The sequence below is a fragment of the Rhinopithecus bieti genome, unplaced genomic scaffold (assembly GCF_001698545.2).
Source record: "Rhinopithecus bieti isolate Rb0 unplaced genomic scaffold, ASM169854v2 scaffold_76666, whole genome shotgun sequence".
Classification (NCBI taxonomy): domain Eukaryota; kingdom Metazoa; phylum Chordata; class Mammalia; order Primates; family Cercopithecidae; genus Rhinopithecus; species Rhinopithecus bieti.
The window spans coordinates 789,230-805,550 of NW_016829831.1; the positions used below are offsets into that span (position 1 = coordinate 789,230).

The window sequence follows — 16,321 nt, forward strand, 5'->3', positions numbered from 1 at the left end:
TAGCTGACACTACAGGCGTGCACCACCACACGTGGCTAATTTTTTGTGTTTTTAGTAGAGATGGGGCTTCACCATATTGGCCAGACCGGTCTCCAACTCCTGACCTCAAGTGATCCGACCGCCTCGGCCTCCCAAAGTGCTGGGATTACAGGCGTGAGCCACTGCACCCAGCAGGTTTCTGTTTTCTAATATGGAAAATGGGAACACTGCTTCAGAGGATTATTAGGGGTACTTGGTAAGATGACGTGTGTCAAATGAGCTGGTGTTTCTGCATATTAGCCTTCTATCTCACTTTAGCTGCAGATCACATTTCTGACAAAGAAATGAAAAAACAAATAATAAAACAAAATATAACAGCAAAAAACACAATAAAATAAAACTCCCTTTGCTAGCACTGCAAATCTGATTTAAATCTATTTCACCAAACCAGACTAATTTCTCACCAGGTGTTCCAGTGCTCCCACACCAATACATATACATCATCCTTCCTCCTGGAGCACCAGTAGCTCCTCAAATCTTTGCTTGTTCCCCATCTGATTAGAACGCCTTTTTCTTCCATCTACCTGATGACCTCTTCATTAGTTCCTTCAACAAATATTTACCAAGTGCCTACGATGAACTACATGTTCTTTAAGTGTTAACGGCAATGCTCTCCAAGGACACTCACGTAACTCATACAAGTTTTCATATGTATTTAATTACACTCTCCCTTTCCTAGACAGTTTTTAGAATCCACATGTTGTGGAACAAATTGAGTCAATAAATGTTTGTTCAACAATCAAATCAGTTTAATAATGAATGAGCCAATGAGGAGAAGCCCATATACAATTTGCCCTCTTATTCTTAATGACGTTACTGGGGACAGTGGTCCCTACAAACAGCATCCCCTTATGAAGGCCAGAGGGAAATGTCTGAAAGCTAAATACAATCTGAATTTCTACAGAGCACTACAGTTATTTTTCATCATAAAGACACTATAGATCTTGATTCATTTGACAAATACTTGTAATATCAAGCATATATCACTTGCCTGCTCCAATACATACCATGCTGTGCCCCGAGTGGATACAGGGACTAGAATGTGCTCTCTGGCCTCAGTGAGGTAAGACTCTCATGTAACTGAGAGTGCTTCTCTCTTCACTTTGGTACCTGGTGAGATTAGAGGCTACGTACAAACAGTGATGTGCTAGCTTTCACCCTGCCTTCCTTAATTTCCTTCCTGTGCTCCTCACATTTTTGTATGTGTTTATACACACTGCTTGGAATACTTTTGAGAACAGGGAAAAGACTCAACAATAAAACAAATCAAAAAAGGCAATTTGCAAAATCAGGTAACTGAAGGAATAGCATGCCTGGCCAACAACACTGGTATGGTTCTTCCATTTGAAAAGCTCTGTGACCTCATTGGTCATCCTTCCCTTTCTTCCCTCTTATGCTGTTTATTTTGGTCATAACTTCATTTGGAGATTCTTTGGCTTCCTGGAAATAATATTTCTTTTAGGGTCTCTAGTCACTTAGAGAAACTGCAGTGAAAATGTTCTAAGCTTGTTTCTTAAATTACAAAATTAAGAAGCAATCTGTTAAAATTTAGAGACAACTAAGATCAATAAAATTCCAAGATATTATGGTAAATTCTACCCTTGGTTTTCACAAGTTAAATAAAACTGGATAAGCAACAGCTGGATGACTATAAGCAACAGAAGGCTTTGCCTGCTTTGATGCAGTATCTTTTTTACTTAGCTTTTTAGTTAACTTGTTTTTATTATCAGTAGGTACACTGAAACTCAGCAGAAATCTCAAGTCACATTTTTAAGTGATCATGAGCAAAAGATTCTTTTTTCTATAGTCAAAATTTCTAATCCTAATGTTACAACATTCTTTATTAGCTCAAAATATCTAATGAAATGATTTAAACATTCCCCAAACAAAATTAATTCTAGTCTACTTTAACACAAGCATGCCATTGCTCAACACCCAACAATGCTGAACCAGTGTTTAAACAAATGCAGAAATCAAACTCCCATAGCTTCTACACACTGCGAATCCATGTTCTAGAAAATTGGAATGGTTTACCAAAGACAGTTCTGACATCTTTTCTGGAGATTTTAAGGTAGATTCTTTTTCATGGGATAGTATGTTATAGGTCTACAATACCTCATCTGCCACCCTAATATCCAAAAGTCTCTGAAAACCCAAAGCTTTTGGCAAAGCAGATCTGACCAACATGAGGCCATATAGAGTGGATTCTCATATATTTTATGGCATAAATATGAATGTGTTTGATTTATTTCAAGGTTCCCCAGGTCCCACGAGTGGGTGTTAGGTAATGCACAGTATATGTTGTGTTACTTTTCTAAAATCCTCAAAATCCTGAGTTCTAAACACACCTGGCCCAAAGGATTACACATAAGGGATTGTGGCCCATCATCCTAGACACAGGACAGTAAACTGAGAGACGACTCGAAGAACAATTGCTTCCCTATGATCATTATTGAAACAGATTTTTACTGCCTATGAGCAGCAAAAATGTGATTTTTTTTTCTGTGATTCTAATGACCCTTTACTCTTAGTTTTATATTATAGTTCGTGATTCTTGTGTGACATCCTCTCCACTACCTCCCTTACCCATCGATATAAAACACGGTCATTTTGTAAGCATTTTGAGGGATTATTCACAGGTTTTCTAGTCTAGTTTCATAGTACAAGAACAACAAATAAACTATACGGGGCAATAAGTGGTTCAGTTTTGTTTAGTGTTGCATCTCTGACACCTAGCACAATGCTGTAAGGTAGGTAGGTGCTCAGTAAAAACGTAGCTATTCATCTTACTGAGCTTAATTAAATTGGTTGGAACACTGCCACCTGCTGGCCATAGGCACAATTTGCATTCCACGGTACATTACGGTCAGTTGTTGGGAATTTTTATCTATCAAAAATGCAGAACTGGCTGAGCATGGTGGCTTATGTCTGTAATCCAAGCACTTTGGGAGGCTGTAGAAGGAGGATCTTTTGAGTCCAGGAGTTCTAGACCAGCCTGGGCAACACAACAAGACCCCATCTCAAGTATTTTAAAAAATAAAGATATATATAGAACGACTTAGTTTCATATTATTTGATGCTGACTCACCTTAACTAAGATGGTTTCATCTAAGCATCTAGACCCCAATGAACAGTTTACACTGAACATGACTACAGCAAGATCCACAAGCTCATTCACTTCATTAATTTCGTAGTTTATGCTCATTTAAATTGAGAGTTACCTATACAAGTAATTCACACCAAGGGAGGTATATGACAAAAATACCTTTCCCTCTGCAAAAGGTTTGCTACCTAGCTCCAGGCTCTATCTCAAAGAATTCTATTGCTGCATTTAAGTATAGTAACTCTTGGAAGGGGGGGGGCGGGAAGCTTAAAACGCATTTGTTAAAATCCTGCTTTCAAATGCAGTAAGTACACAGTAAAACATTTCATCAACAAAACGGAAGACCAAACAGTGAAATCATTTAATACAGAATTTGGGGGATTTCAGAAATCAAAAGGATGTGACTCACAGGGTTTAGATTTATTTCACAAACAAATTACATTTTCAACTATTGTAATTTCAATTTAATTCCCTCATTCATTTGTTTAGAGTTAAAATAATTCTTTCTAAGGCTGCATATTACACTTCATAAGCTAGAAGCTGTGTGAATGAAAAGGTTCTCCTCTTCTGTCCATCAGTTATGAAAGTGCTCTGCACATTTCTTATGTGGAATGACTTGAGTCTTAATTTAGAGAAAGAAATTCTGATTTATCCTTGTCTCTGGGCTATGTTACTAGTTCCTTCTTTATCAGGAAACATGGAATGGACTTGTTAACTCCTTTCCAACTGACTTTCCAGAGGAGGTGCTTGTAAGAGGCTCTAATGACCCAGCAAGTTCAGGTCATATGGTGCAAAGGAAAGACAACCTAATCAGTGAGAAAGAGAGTGAAATGCAAGGAAACACGCTGGTGTAACCAGAGTGCCACCATGTCTCCAAGAGGAAACAGCCATTGGTGTTGCATCACTGTAAAACAGTCAGAAGTGGTCCAGGCAGAGGTCATTGTCCCAGGCCTGCTGAAGGTGCTGCCACAGGTTCTACTCAGACCGCTCCACAGCCCTCTCCTCATGTTCTGCTCAGCCAGGTCCCTTAAATTCTGCTTAATTATTATACATACACGGTATGGGGTAAGCACTTAAAAATTAGAGTATATCAGGATACCCAAAGGACACAACAGCTAAATAACAAAAATGTTAAAAGTAACAAAGTAACAATGCCCAACACTTAGCAAGCTCTCACACTGTCTCCAGCCCTGTTCTAAGTGCTTGATGTTTGTCAGCTCTTCTGCTCTCCACAATCATCCACTGCAATAAGCATCAGGATTGCCCTCACTTTATTGATGAGGAAACTGAGACAACTCTGAATCTCTTTATGGCAGGGCTTTTTTGGCCTAAGCACTGTCTATGGACTAAATCCTGTCCCTCTAAAATTCGTATGTTGCCCTAATCCCCCTGGGACTGTATTTGGAGCTAGAACCTGTAAGTGGGCAATCATGGTTAAACGAAGTCAAAAGGGTGAGCCCTGATCTGGCAAGACTAGTATCCTCATAAGAAGAGGCTGGGCACAGTGGCTCACATCTGTCATCCCAGCACTTTGGGAAGCCAGGGTAGGAGGATCTCTTGAGACCAGGAGTTCAAGACCAGTTTGGGCAACATAATGAAACTCCCATCTCTACAAAAAATTTAAAAGTTAGCCAGGCATAGTGGCATGCACCTCTAGCCCTAGATACTTGGGATGCTAAGGCAGGAGGATCGCTTGAGCCCTCAGGGGTTCAAGGTGACAGTGAGTGCCAGCCTGGACAACAGAGCGAGACCCTGTCTCCAAAAAGAAAGAAAGAAAAAGAACATAATGACACAGGAGTTAAGAAGAAGTTATGTAGGCAGATAGTGAGGGCAGGAAGGTCCTTGGTAAGGTTTTCCTTTTAAGGAAAAGTAGCCCCAAAATCATTTTCTTTGCTAACAGAGAGTAGCCTGTAAAATCGAGACGCAGACATAGAAAGGCAGGCTACAAGTTTGCACGGGTGAAGGCCAGGCAGCTGTGCCAATAGGGAACGGCCACCTGGGACTACGCATGTTCAAAATGGCGGCTCCATCTTTCCTTCTCCTTTCCAACCACATTTGCAGTAGGCAGCAGATGACACGGCCCAGGTCAAGTGGAAAGTTCATTTGCATAATAAGATTAGGGTGGGGTGGCCAGCTTCCCCATGTACTATGTAAACATCATACCTGGTCCAATCAATCTGTGTGCCCTATGTAAATCAGACACCGCCTCCTCGAGCCTGGCTGTAAAATCCGGTGCACTCCGCAGTGGGCCGGAAGACCTACTCTCGCGACCCTCTCTCTCACAAGAGCTATTCTCCTTTCTCTTTCTTGCGCCTATTAAACCTCTGCTCCTAAACTCACTCCTTGTGTGTGTCCATGTCCTCAATTTTCTTGGCATGAGGCAATGAACCTCAGGTATTACCCCAGACAACAACGTGGCTTCAATACCAGAGAAATCTCTCTCTGAGCATGCACAGTAAATGAGGCCACAGCAAGAAGGCAGCTATATGCAAGCCAGGAGGGGAAGCCTTACCAGAAACCAACCCTCCTTGCACCTTGATCTGGACTTCCAGCTTTCAGAACTATGAGAAAATATCTGGGTTTTTTTTTTTTTTTTTTGAGATGGAGTCTTGCTCATCACCCAGGCTGGAGTGCAGTGGCGTGATCTCGGCTCACTGCAAGCTCCGCCTCCCGGGTTCACGCCATTCTCCTGTCTCAGCCTCCCGAGTAGCTGGGACTACAGGCGCCTGCCACCACGCCCGGCTAATTTTTTTGTATTTTTAGCAGAGACAGGGTTTCACCGCCTTAGCCAGGATGGTCTCCATCTCCTGACCTTGTGATCCACCCGCCTCGGCCTCCCGAAAATGTCTGTTTTTAAGCCACCTAGTCTGTGGTATTTTGTTGTGGCAGTCCTAGCGGACTCATACAGCCCTGTAAACACAGTGGGTGCGTAAAAGGCCAATCACACCTCACCCAGGTTGGGACAATAAAAAATATATGCAGCGGTTACCGAATGTCCCCTTGGAAACCACTGTTCTATGGAATCACCACAAAACTGATTTCTGCAGAGTCTGAGAGAGAATGAGCTGAAGTGACACTCCTCCCAGTAGCAGACTCCCAATGTGTTGAAGTTCTTATTCATTCACCCATTGAATACCCGGAAAGATCGTCATAAGGTTTTGACTGTCTGACATTTGGGAGAATGCCCTATTACGGCAAATCTGGGAGATGGACAAAAGGAGGGAATAAAAGATGATTCTGGGAAGGTGTACGTTTGCTTCAAGGAAGACTCAGATGGCAGAATTTCCTTAGGACAGAAGCAACACTGGCAAAAAGCAAGTATAGGAATAATCGTCCTACTTACAGCCATGGGAGGCACACACAAGTTGGTCTATTTCCGTTTCCAAATCTCGTACATTATACAATGATAAAGTTCTGGAAAGGTCTAGCAAAGCTTCTATTATGCCACGTTTTTTAAACACTGAATTTTTAAAATTTGATAGCAGAAATGCTTAATCTGCTTTCACTAGCAGACCAATACGCTAAAAGCAACTGCATCAGAGTTCAAACCAGAAAATGAAACATTGTAGAAGCAAAAGTGAATCTGTATAAGCAGCATACTAATTAAGCAAAAAAAAAAAAAAGATATTTTTTCATTATTGAGGTATTAGGCAGCTATCTTTTCCCGCTTCATTTAAAAAAAAAAAAACATATATTTATTATAAATGAGTTAACATGATCTCCAGATAGAAAACTGAAAAATATGCAAAGGAAGAAAACGAAGGGTAATCTCACCACCTAATGTAATCGCTGGAAACACTTTGAAGTATGTTTCTCATTCCTTGTATTATTCATATAAACATACATCTAATTTTTTTGTATAGGATGGAAGCAAATATTTGTATTTTTTACATAAACATTAGAATTAATTTTGAAATTTTACAGAGGTAGTTTGTGTTTGAAACCTTATATTGTCACGCAAAGGGAAAATGATCTTTTCTTCAACAGGATGAAATTAATTCCATGTGAAGTATGTACAGGTATATATATTACAAATGCTCTTTTCTACATAATTATGTACTTTTATGTTTCCAAATTGTTTCACAACAGATGATTGGTTCAAAGTTTTCTCTGAGGCACCTTTATTAAGATATAACTAATATACCATAAAATTATCCTGATCAAAGTATAGAAGTCAATAATTTTTAGTATATTTAAAGAGTTTTGTGGCCATCACCATAATCTAATTTCAGAACATTTTCATCTTTCCCAGTAGGAAATTGCCTATTTGCAGTCACTCCTCATTCCCAATTCACCCTCAGCCCTGGGCAACCACTAATCTACCTTCTGCTTCTATGTATTTGCCTATTCCATGTATTTCATCTAAATGGAACATATAGAGGACACTCAGTATGTGGTCTTTTATGATGAGCTTCTTTCAATTAGCATAATGCTTTCTAGTTCATTCATGTTGTAGAATGTGTCAATACTTCATTTCTTATTACTATGTAATGTTTTACTATTTTATATGCTACTAATATTATTAGAAATAATATTATATTTTCAAAGCTAAAGTGTTCTTCTTCTACTTTTTAGAAAATAGGTTCAAGATTTCACATTGTAAACCAAAGTGAGATAAGTAAGAATATAAAGTTTTAATTCTTGGAAATATGTCCAATTTTAGGGTACTAAATTTATCTCTTTAAAGTGCATAAATCCAAGAATCTGGTCCATTTATTGTGATAAACTCCTCCAGTAATCTTGGATCTGTGTCATACATTATTTATTTTAGAGTTATCCTTGAACATGCAGACTGCTTGAAATTACATTCTTCCTTTCCAGAGCTCTAAGAGTGGTGGAGAATCAAAGCTTTGATAACTGGAGAAATAATTTAAGATGAATCTTAATGAAAGAGCAAAAGAAGCCTGGGTTAGAATTAATGTAAATTTTCTCAGATAATGTCATTTTATGTTATCAGCTTAATTTGAGAACTCAGAATAAAAAAGAAAAGAAAAAAGGGAAAAAGACGAGAAGAAAATACCCTTTTAACTTAGGAGGTCATGGCACTTATAATAGTAATGCTTCTTTCTTGACATTGCTAGTATCTTGCATCAGGAAAACTGAGGTGACATGCAATTAAGGACTCTGCTTTCTTTGTTTTAGTCATAGTTAAATCCAGCCTAGACTAACAAATAGAATTCAAGCAATTAACAAAAGATAACTTTGGTAAAATGCCTACCATAAGACCCACCACATTGCAGATAATCTATTAAAAAGTTATTTTGTACCCTTTCTCATTCTAACCTGAGTATGTCTAAATTCTCTTTAGATCAAAACATATGCTTCATCAAATTGACTTAGAATTATACATAGCACAGAGCAACAGGTTAGGAGCAGTGGGATCAATGACAGCAGCAGTGAGAGGGCCATTCACAGGACTAGACAGACCCAGAGTCAAGAGAACCAGCTGATCAAGGGCATTTCATTGAGGGGCGGATGAACTGTCTGTGGCAGACTATCATATCAGTGTCCATGGATTTCCCATTTTCCTTGTCATTAGATTGGAGCTGCACTTCTGGATTTTGGTTGTTTGTGCATACACGGAAAGTTACTTCCAAACCAAGGATTTTAAGAATGAATGGGGCTTAGTCATCTCTCACTTTGCCTCTGAAGGCAACCTCGAAGATAGGAGAGCTATGAAATGGAAGAGGCATGGGTCTCTAAGTCGCCATAGGGACAAAAGCTACCTGGGGCAGTTGCCTGACCTTCGTAGCATTTTATGAGAAAGAAAACAAACAAACAAAAACTTTCTGTCTTAAATCACTGGGATTTTAGGGTTTGATTTGTAAAGACATCAGAAGAGCTAGCCTATTCTGACAAATGCATTTTACATCTCGAAAGCTCTTGAAGATTCATATTATTCGAACAAAGCATAATTACTGAAATTCCTAATAATGGCAGTGTCAGATATTTAAGATGTTTAAAACCACCAGGACTCTGTCACAGCCAAATCTGTCTATACAAGACCCTCTGGACTCACTTAGCAGCCTATCTAGTTCTCTCTCATCTTTTTCTTTCAAGGATCCTGTTTTTTTTGTTTTGTTTTGTTTTGTTTTTGTTTTTTTAATTTTCCCATAGGCTCTACATTTCAAGGTTACATGGCATTCTCAACTAAACATGGGAAGACCACTTTTCTACCTACTGTATACCTGCCTGACTACTTACTGTGCAGAGGCTCCTGTTGTCATGACCTCTGCCACCATATTCAGCAATTTGGATGTCAGTATCATCCTGGACTAGACATGAGTTTAATATGCATGTTCTTGTTCATTAATATTTAGATAGTGATCGTCCCTATATTTAAAACAGTACTCAAAGGCATTGAATTAGTGGGGTCTGTATTATCTTCACCTGTCATAACTGAGACTATACAGATTATGACACTTTCCCTGGCAAAGACAATGTCCAAGGAGACTGGATAAACACACATCCTTACACTGAAGAACTAGCAGAAAGGAAGGATTCATCTCCAATCAAAAATATATAGACACCTTACTATGTACTGTCCTATGCATCATGTTAAGCTTTCAACAAAATACTACAGAATATACCAAAAAAAGGAAAAAATAAAAAGAATCTGAGTTTCACTTCCAAGGCAACAGCGTGAGGCGGTCCATGACCCACTCCCTAGTGGAACAAGTATAACTGATGAAAACCATTTAAGATATCCAACCATTTAAAGTCTAAGTAATTTGTCCTAAAGGCATAAAGCAAATCGTAAAACATTTATTAAAGAAAATCTTTTAAAATTCAGTAAGAACAGCAAGAGTTTGTGATATTTGACCTAAGGCTCAATCCCTTCTTCCTTCCATCAAAAAATATACAAAAATTAACACTAGACATGGTGGCTCACACCTGTAATCCCACCACTTTGGGAGGCCAAGGCATACAGATCACAGGGTCAGGAGTTCGAGACCAGCCTGGCCAACATGGTGAAACCCCTTCTCTACTAAAAATACAAAAATTAGCCGGGTGTGGCAGCAGGCGCCTGTAATCCCAGATACTCAGGAGGCTGAGGGAAGAGAACTACCTGAACCTGGGAGGCAAAGGCTTCAGTGAGCCAAGATCGCGCCACTGCACTCCAGCCTGGGTGACAGAGCAAGACTCGGTCTCGAAAAAAAAAAAAAAAAAATTAACTCAGAATGTATCAGAGTCTTAAATTTAAGTGCTAAAAGTATAAAACTTAGGAAAAAATAGGAACAAATCTTCATTTGTCATTGGTTAGGCAATGTTTCCTTAGATATCACAGCAAAAGCATAAGCAACAAAATATAGATAAACCGGACATTATCAAAATAAAAAACATATGTGCATCAAACGACATTGAGATCAACAAAAGATAACTCACAGAAATGAAGAAAATATTTTAATATTACATATCTGATAAGGGACTTGTATTTAGGCCATATAAAGAACTCTTACAACTCAATAATTTAAAAAATAACAATTAAAAAACAGGAAAATTATCTACACTGGTATTTCTACCAACAAGATATACAAATGGCCAATAAACACATGAGAAATGCTTAGTATCATTAGCCGTCAGAGAAATGTAAATCAAAACCATAGTGAGATACTACCTCACATCCACTAGAATGTGCTATAATCCAATTACAGAAAGTGAAAAGTATTGGTGAAATGTGGAGAAATTAGAACTCTCATACACTGCTGGTGGGAGTGTAAACTGGTGTAATCACTATGGAAAACAGTTTGAGTTTCTCCAAAGTTTAAACACAGAGGTACCATCAACCCAGTAATGCTATGGCAAGAGAAATAAAAACATATGTTACCATCAAAACTTGTACACAAATGTTCATAGCAGCATTATTCATAATATCCCAAAATTGGAACCAATCCCAATGCCCATCAATTGATGACTATATAAATAAAATGTGGCATATCCATATAGTGGAATGTTATTGGGAATCCATGCTACAACATCGACGAACCCTGAAATCATGCTGAAGGAAAGGACCCAGTCACAAAGTAATATCTATTGTATAATTCCATTTATATGAAATATACAGAACAGATGAATATATAAAGACAGAAAATTTATTAGTTGTTGCCTAGGGCTGAGAGGGATTGGAGGTTTGGAGGGTAATGCCTAAAATATACAGGTATTTTGGAGGGCAGTGATTAAAACGTTCTAAAATTGTGTTGATAGTTGCACAACTTCATAAATATATCAAAAGCCTTTAAATTGTATGTGTTAAGTAGGTGAATCACATGGTATGTGAATTATACCTTAATAATGTTGGAAAGAGAAGGAGAGAATAGTCTGAGAGACAGAGGAATTATTACAAGCAAACCCAGATATGACTCCTATGTTGAAGCTATCACATAATCACCTGAAGATAACTATAACTAATATGTTAAACTATAATGGAAAAGTTAAACAACATGCAAGACCAGATAGGTATCTTCAACAGAGAGATAAAAACTCTAAGAAAGATTCAAATGTAAATTCTAGACATTAAAACAAAGTAACAGAGATGAAGATTGTCTTCCACAGTTTTGTCATCAGACTAAACACAGCCAAGGAAAGAACTGGTGAACATAAACACAGACCAACAGAAATTATGTATACAAACAAAAAAAAAAAGCATAAAGAAAAAACAGTGAGGGGACAAAGGAAAAACAGAATACAGCAAATGGTCTAACCAATGTGTTGCTGGAGTTCTAGAATTAGAAGATGGAGAAAATGGGAAAGAAGAAATATTTGAAGATACAATGGCTGAGAATATTCCTGAATTATATATAGATAGACATCAAATGACAGAGCCAGGAAATGCAGAGAATACCAAGTAGGATTAATGTCTAAATAGAAAACAAACACATGTAGGCATCTCATATTCAAAATGTTGAAAGTCAAAGACAAAAATAAAACCTTAAAGGCAGTCAAAGGCAAAAAAGACAAATTGCTTTCGGAATAAGAGTGACAATTACAGCAGATTTCTCATCAGAAAACGTATAAGGATGAAGACAATAAGCGAAATATTTTAAGGGCTAAAAGAAAAAAATTGAACACTTGTCAATCTAGAATTCTGTACACTTCAAAAGTGAAGGAGAAATCAAGCCTAGTTATACAACATAAACAAAGGGAGTTCATCGTCAGCAGATCTGCTTTACAAGAAATGCTAAAAGAATTTCTTCAGAAAGAAAAAATATGATACAGGTCATTGATTTGGTTCTAAACAAAGTAATTAAAATTGTTCTTCCTCTTAGTTCTTAAGATGGCAGCATTACCGATTTTAAAACTTTTCTAATATATACGTTTAATACTATAAATTTCCCTCTAAGCAGCACTTTTGTTGCATCTCACAAATTTTGATAAGTTACATTTTCATTTGTAATTTGTTTCTAATATTTTCAAATTGTTATTGAGGCTTCTTTAAGCTATATGTGATTTATAAGTGCATTGTTTAATATCCAGATATTTGAGGGTTTTCAAGCTATTTTCTGTTACTGATTTCTAGTTTAATTTCATTGTGATCTGGAAGTATAGTTTTTATTGTTTCTATTCTTTTTTTTTTTTTTTTTTTTTTTTTTTTTTTGAGGCGGATTGTCGCTCTGTCGCCCAGGCTGGAGTCTCGCTCTGTAGCCCAGGCTGGAGTGCAGTGGCCGGATCTCAGCTCACTGCAAGCTCCGCCTCCCGGGTTGACGCCATTCTCCTGCCTCAGCCTCCTGAGTAGCTGGGACTACAGGCTCCCGCCACCGCGCCCGGCTAATTTTTTTTGTATTTTAGTAGAGACGGGGTTTCACCATGGTCTCGATCTCCTGACCTTGTGATCCGCCCACCTCGGCCTCCCAAAGTGCTGGGATTACAGGCGTGAGCCACGCGCCCGGCCTATTGTTTCTATTCTTTTAAACTTGTTAAAATGTATTTTATGGCCCAGAATGTGGTCTTTCTTTGTGAACGTCAATTTGAGCTTGAGACACAGGGTATTCTGCTGATGTTAAAGTATTTCACAAATATCCATTAAACCCAGTTGTAAGATGGTATCTTATGTATAAATTACTGATAGACAGGTGTTAAAGTCTGCAGTTGTTATCGTGGATTTGTCTACATCTCTTTGAAATCTTATTAGTTTTTGCCTCAAGTACTTTGATGCTTTGCTGTTAGGTTCATACACAATAAGGTTATTAAGTCTTCTTAGAGAATTGACCCTTTTATCATAAGGCAATACTCCTCTCTACCTATGATTCTGTTTTCGTCTTGAAATATATCTTGTATGAAATTAATATGGCTACTCCAGTTTTCTTCTGATTAGTGTCAGTATGATATAATTTTCCCTAGCCTTTTATTTTTAATCTGTTTTATATGTAAAGTGAGTTTTGTGTATACAACATATAGTTGCGTCCTGTTTTTTAATCCACTCTGACAGTCTCTCTTTTAATTGGCATATTTAGACCAATCACATTTAAAGTGATTATTCATACAGTGGAATGAATATCTACCATGTCTGTTACTGTTTTCTACTTGTTGCACTGTTCCTTGTTTCTTTAATCTTCTGCTCTTATTCACCCTTCTCTGTTTTTGCTTCTGTTCATTTGTTTTGAGACAGGGTCTCACTCCATTGCCCAGGCTGAGGTGCAGTGGGAAATTATAGCTCCCTGCACCTCCCATTCCTGAGCTCGAATGATCCTCCCACCTCAGCATCCTGAGTAGCTGGGACTCTGGGCGTGTGCCACCATGCCTGGCTCTTCTCTGGTTTTAATAGGAGCATTTTATAATTTTACTTTCTCTTTCTCTCCATGTAAATTATATTTATTTTTCAAAACATTTTGTGGTTTCTCTAGAGTTTGAAATACACAGTTACAACTAATTTAAGACGAGTTTCAAATAACATACTGACTCGCAGGTACTGCTGATACCTTATAACTGTGTATTTCCAAATGCTCCCTCATTCCCTGATAACATTGCTGGGATTCATTACATTTATCTTCATACTATAATCACTTGGTACATTGTTATATTATTACTTTGAACAAACCATTATCTTTTAGATCAATTAATAATAAGAAAAATAAAAGATCTTATTTTCATGGAATCCTTTTCTGACACTGTTCACTAATTTATGTAGTTTCAAGTTTCTGACCTTATTTTCCTTCTCTCTGAAAAACTTATCTTATTTTAATATTTTTTGAAAGGCATGGCTAACGGAAATGAATTTCATCAGCTTTGTTTAACCTGAGAAAATTTTATTTTTCCTTCACTCTTGCAGGATAATTTTTCTGGATATAAAATTATTCTAGGTTGGTGGATTTTTTCTATTAACACTTTAAATATCTCACCACTTGCTTGTATATTTGCTAATGAAAAAAATAGCTGTATTTGTTATCCTGGCTCCTCTATAAGTAAGATGTTTGTATTCTGTGGCTTATTTCAAGATTTTCTCTGTTGTCAGTTTTCTGTGTTTTGGATATGCTATACCTCAGAGAAGATTTTTTGGTATTTATCCAGTTTGGTGTTCTCTAAGCTACCTATACATGTGGTTTGGTGTCTGTCATCAAATTTGGAAAATTCTAGTCCATTATTTACTTTAAGTAATTGTTCTTTCTTATCTTTTTGATATTCCAAAAGAATACCAAAGGGTATCTTACACCTTTCCCTTCTGGTATAGGATACCAAATGGTATCTTATACCTCTTGAAATTATCTCACAATTCATTAATATTCAATTCCTTTGCATTTTTATGGTTTTTTTTTTTTTCTTTGCTTTTCAGTTTAGGAATTTTCTATTGACCTAACTTCAAGCTCAATGATTGTTTCCCTGGCTGAATCCGATCTACTGATAAGCCCATCAAAAGCAATTTTCATTTCTGTTATAGTGTTCTTGATTTCTACAGTTTTCTTTTGATTCTTTCTTAAAGTTTTCATCTCTCTACTTACATTATGCCTCCATTCTTATATGTTGCTTACTTTTCCATTAAAGGCCTTAACATAATAGGCATAGTTATTTTAAATTCCATGTCTAATAATTCCAAGACCTGTGTCATATCTGAGTCTAGTCCTAATGTTTGCTTTGCCTCTTCAGATTTTTTTTCTCTTGTCTTTTAGCATACATTGTAAATGTTTTGTTGTTGAAAGCCAGACGTGATGTCTTGAGTCATAGGATCTCAGGTAACCAGGCTTTTTGTATGAGGTTTCATATTAATCTGGCTAGGAGCCAGGCTGTGTTTAACATTTTCACAATTGGAGGTTCCAGAAACTTCAATTTCTTCTAGTTCCTTGTTTTTTGTTTTCTCCTCTCTTGCATTTGGGTTTCCCTAGAAACTTCTTAATTAGCGTCTGTGTCTTGCATCTCGATTTTAACTCACTGTTATTGTGCTGGAACCTTGTGAATACCTTTGTAAGGTGTTGGGTAGGGGAAAGGTTCTATAATCTTATGATTAAACTTCAGTGTTTTAGTGGGCTTGAGTGTCTGGGGTTTAACCTTTAAAAACATTTTCAGCTTTTTTTCTTCCTTCATATGAAACAAAGATAGAGGAGACTTGAGTTACCAAGTTTCCCTTTTTCAGGTAACGTAAGAGTCTGGCTAGGAGTTTCCCTTATATGGTTCACCTTTGTTACATAGAATGTTCTTGGTGTATTTGAATAAGGTTAATTTTCCCCTGGAATGCTTATTTTTCTTTTCCTTCTCCTGGGAACCTGAAGGAATTTTTCTCAGATCTTCAACATAAGAACCTGGTGGATCTTCTGTAGGTAACTCCATTAAATTGTGGGGATATCCCTAAAACTAACTCTCCAAGAGTTTCTAACTCTCATGCCTATCACATTTAGGTCAAGTAACTCATCAAAATTACCCCTGAAGTCATCCTACTAGTTACTAGTCCCAGCAGCTTCTGCTCGCAGTAAGCTGATCTTGACTGTAATTCTATCTGCTGGTCTGTCTCTCCAGATTTCCAGGCAGAGAGATTCCAGATTTCCAACGGCTTGCCCTGTGATCCCCAATTCTCATAGGCATCTCTGAAAAGTTGTTGGTTTTCAGTTTCTCTATCTTTTTATGTTTGTTTGTTTGTTTGTTTTAATAATGGAAGTGGCAACTTCCCAAGTTCTTTATGTGTTGGAACAGATACCAGAAGCCCTCTACAATTTTTATATGAATGGAATCATACAGCATGTGTTCCTCATTTGA

General features: G+C 37.5%; 2 protein-coding genes across 2 annotated transcripts in view; one reads left to right on the forward strand and one right to left on the reverse strand.

Moving 5' to 3' along the window:
- The window catches only part of TMEM182 (transmembrane protein 182), an 88,676-nt gene that overhangs the window by 62,376 nt on the left and 9,979 nt on the right, over window positions 1-16,321 (reverse strand).
- SLC67A2 (solute carrier family 67 member 2) overlaps window positions 6,214-16,321 on the forward strand; it is a 42,697-nt gene continuing 32,589 nt past the window's right edge. Inside the window, exon 1 of the mRNA XM_017864935.1 lies at window positions 6,214-6,456. The gene's annotated coding sequence lies outside the window, so the exon portion shown is untranslated. The remainder of the gene's footprint in view (window positions 6,457-16,321) is intronic.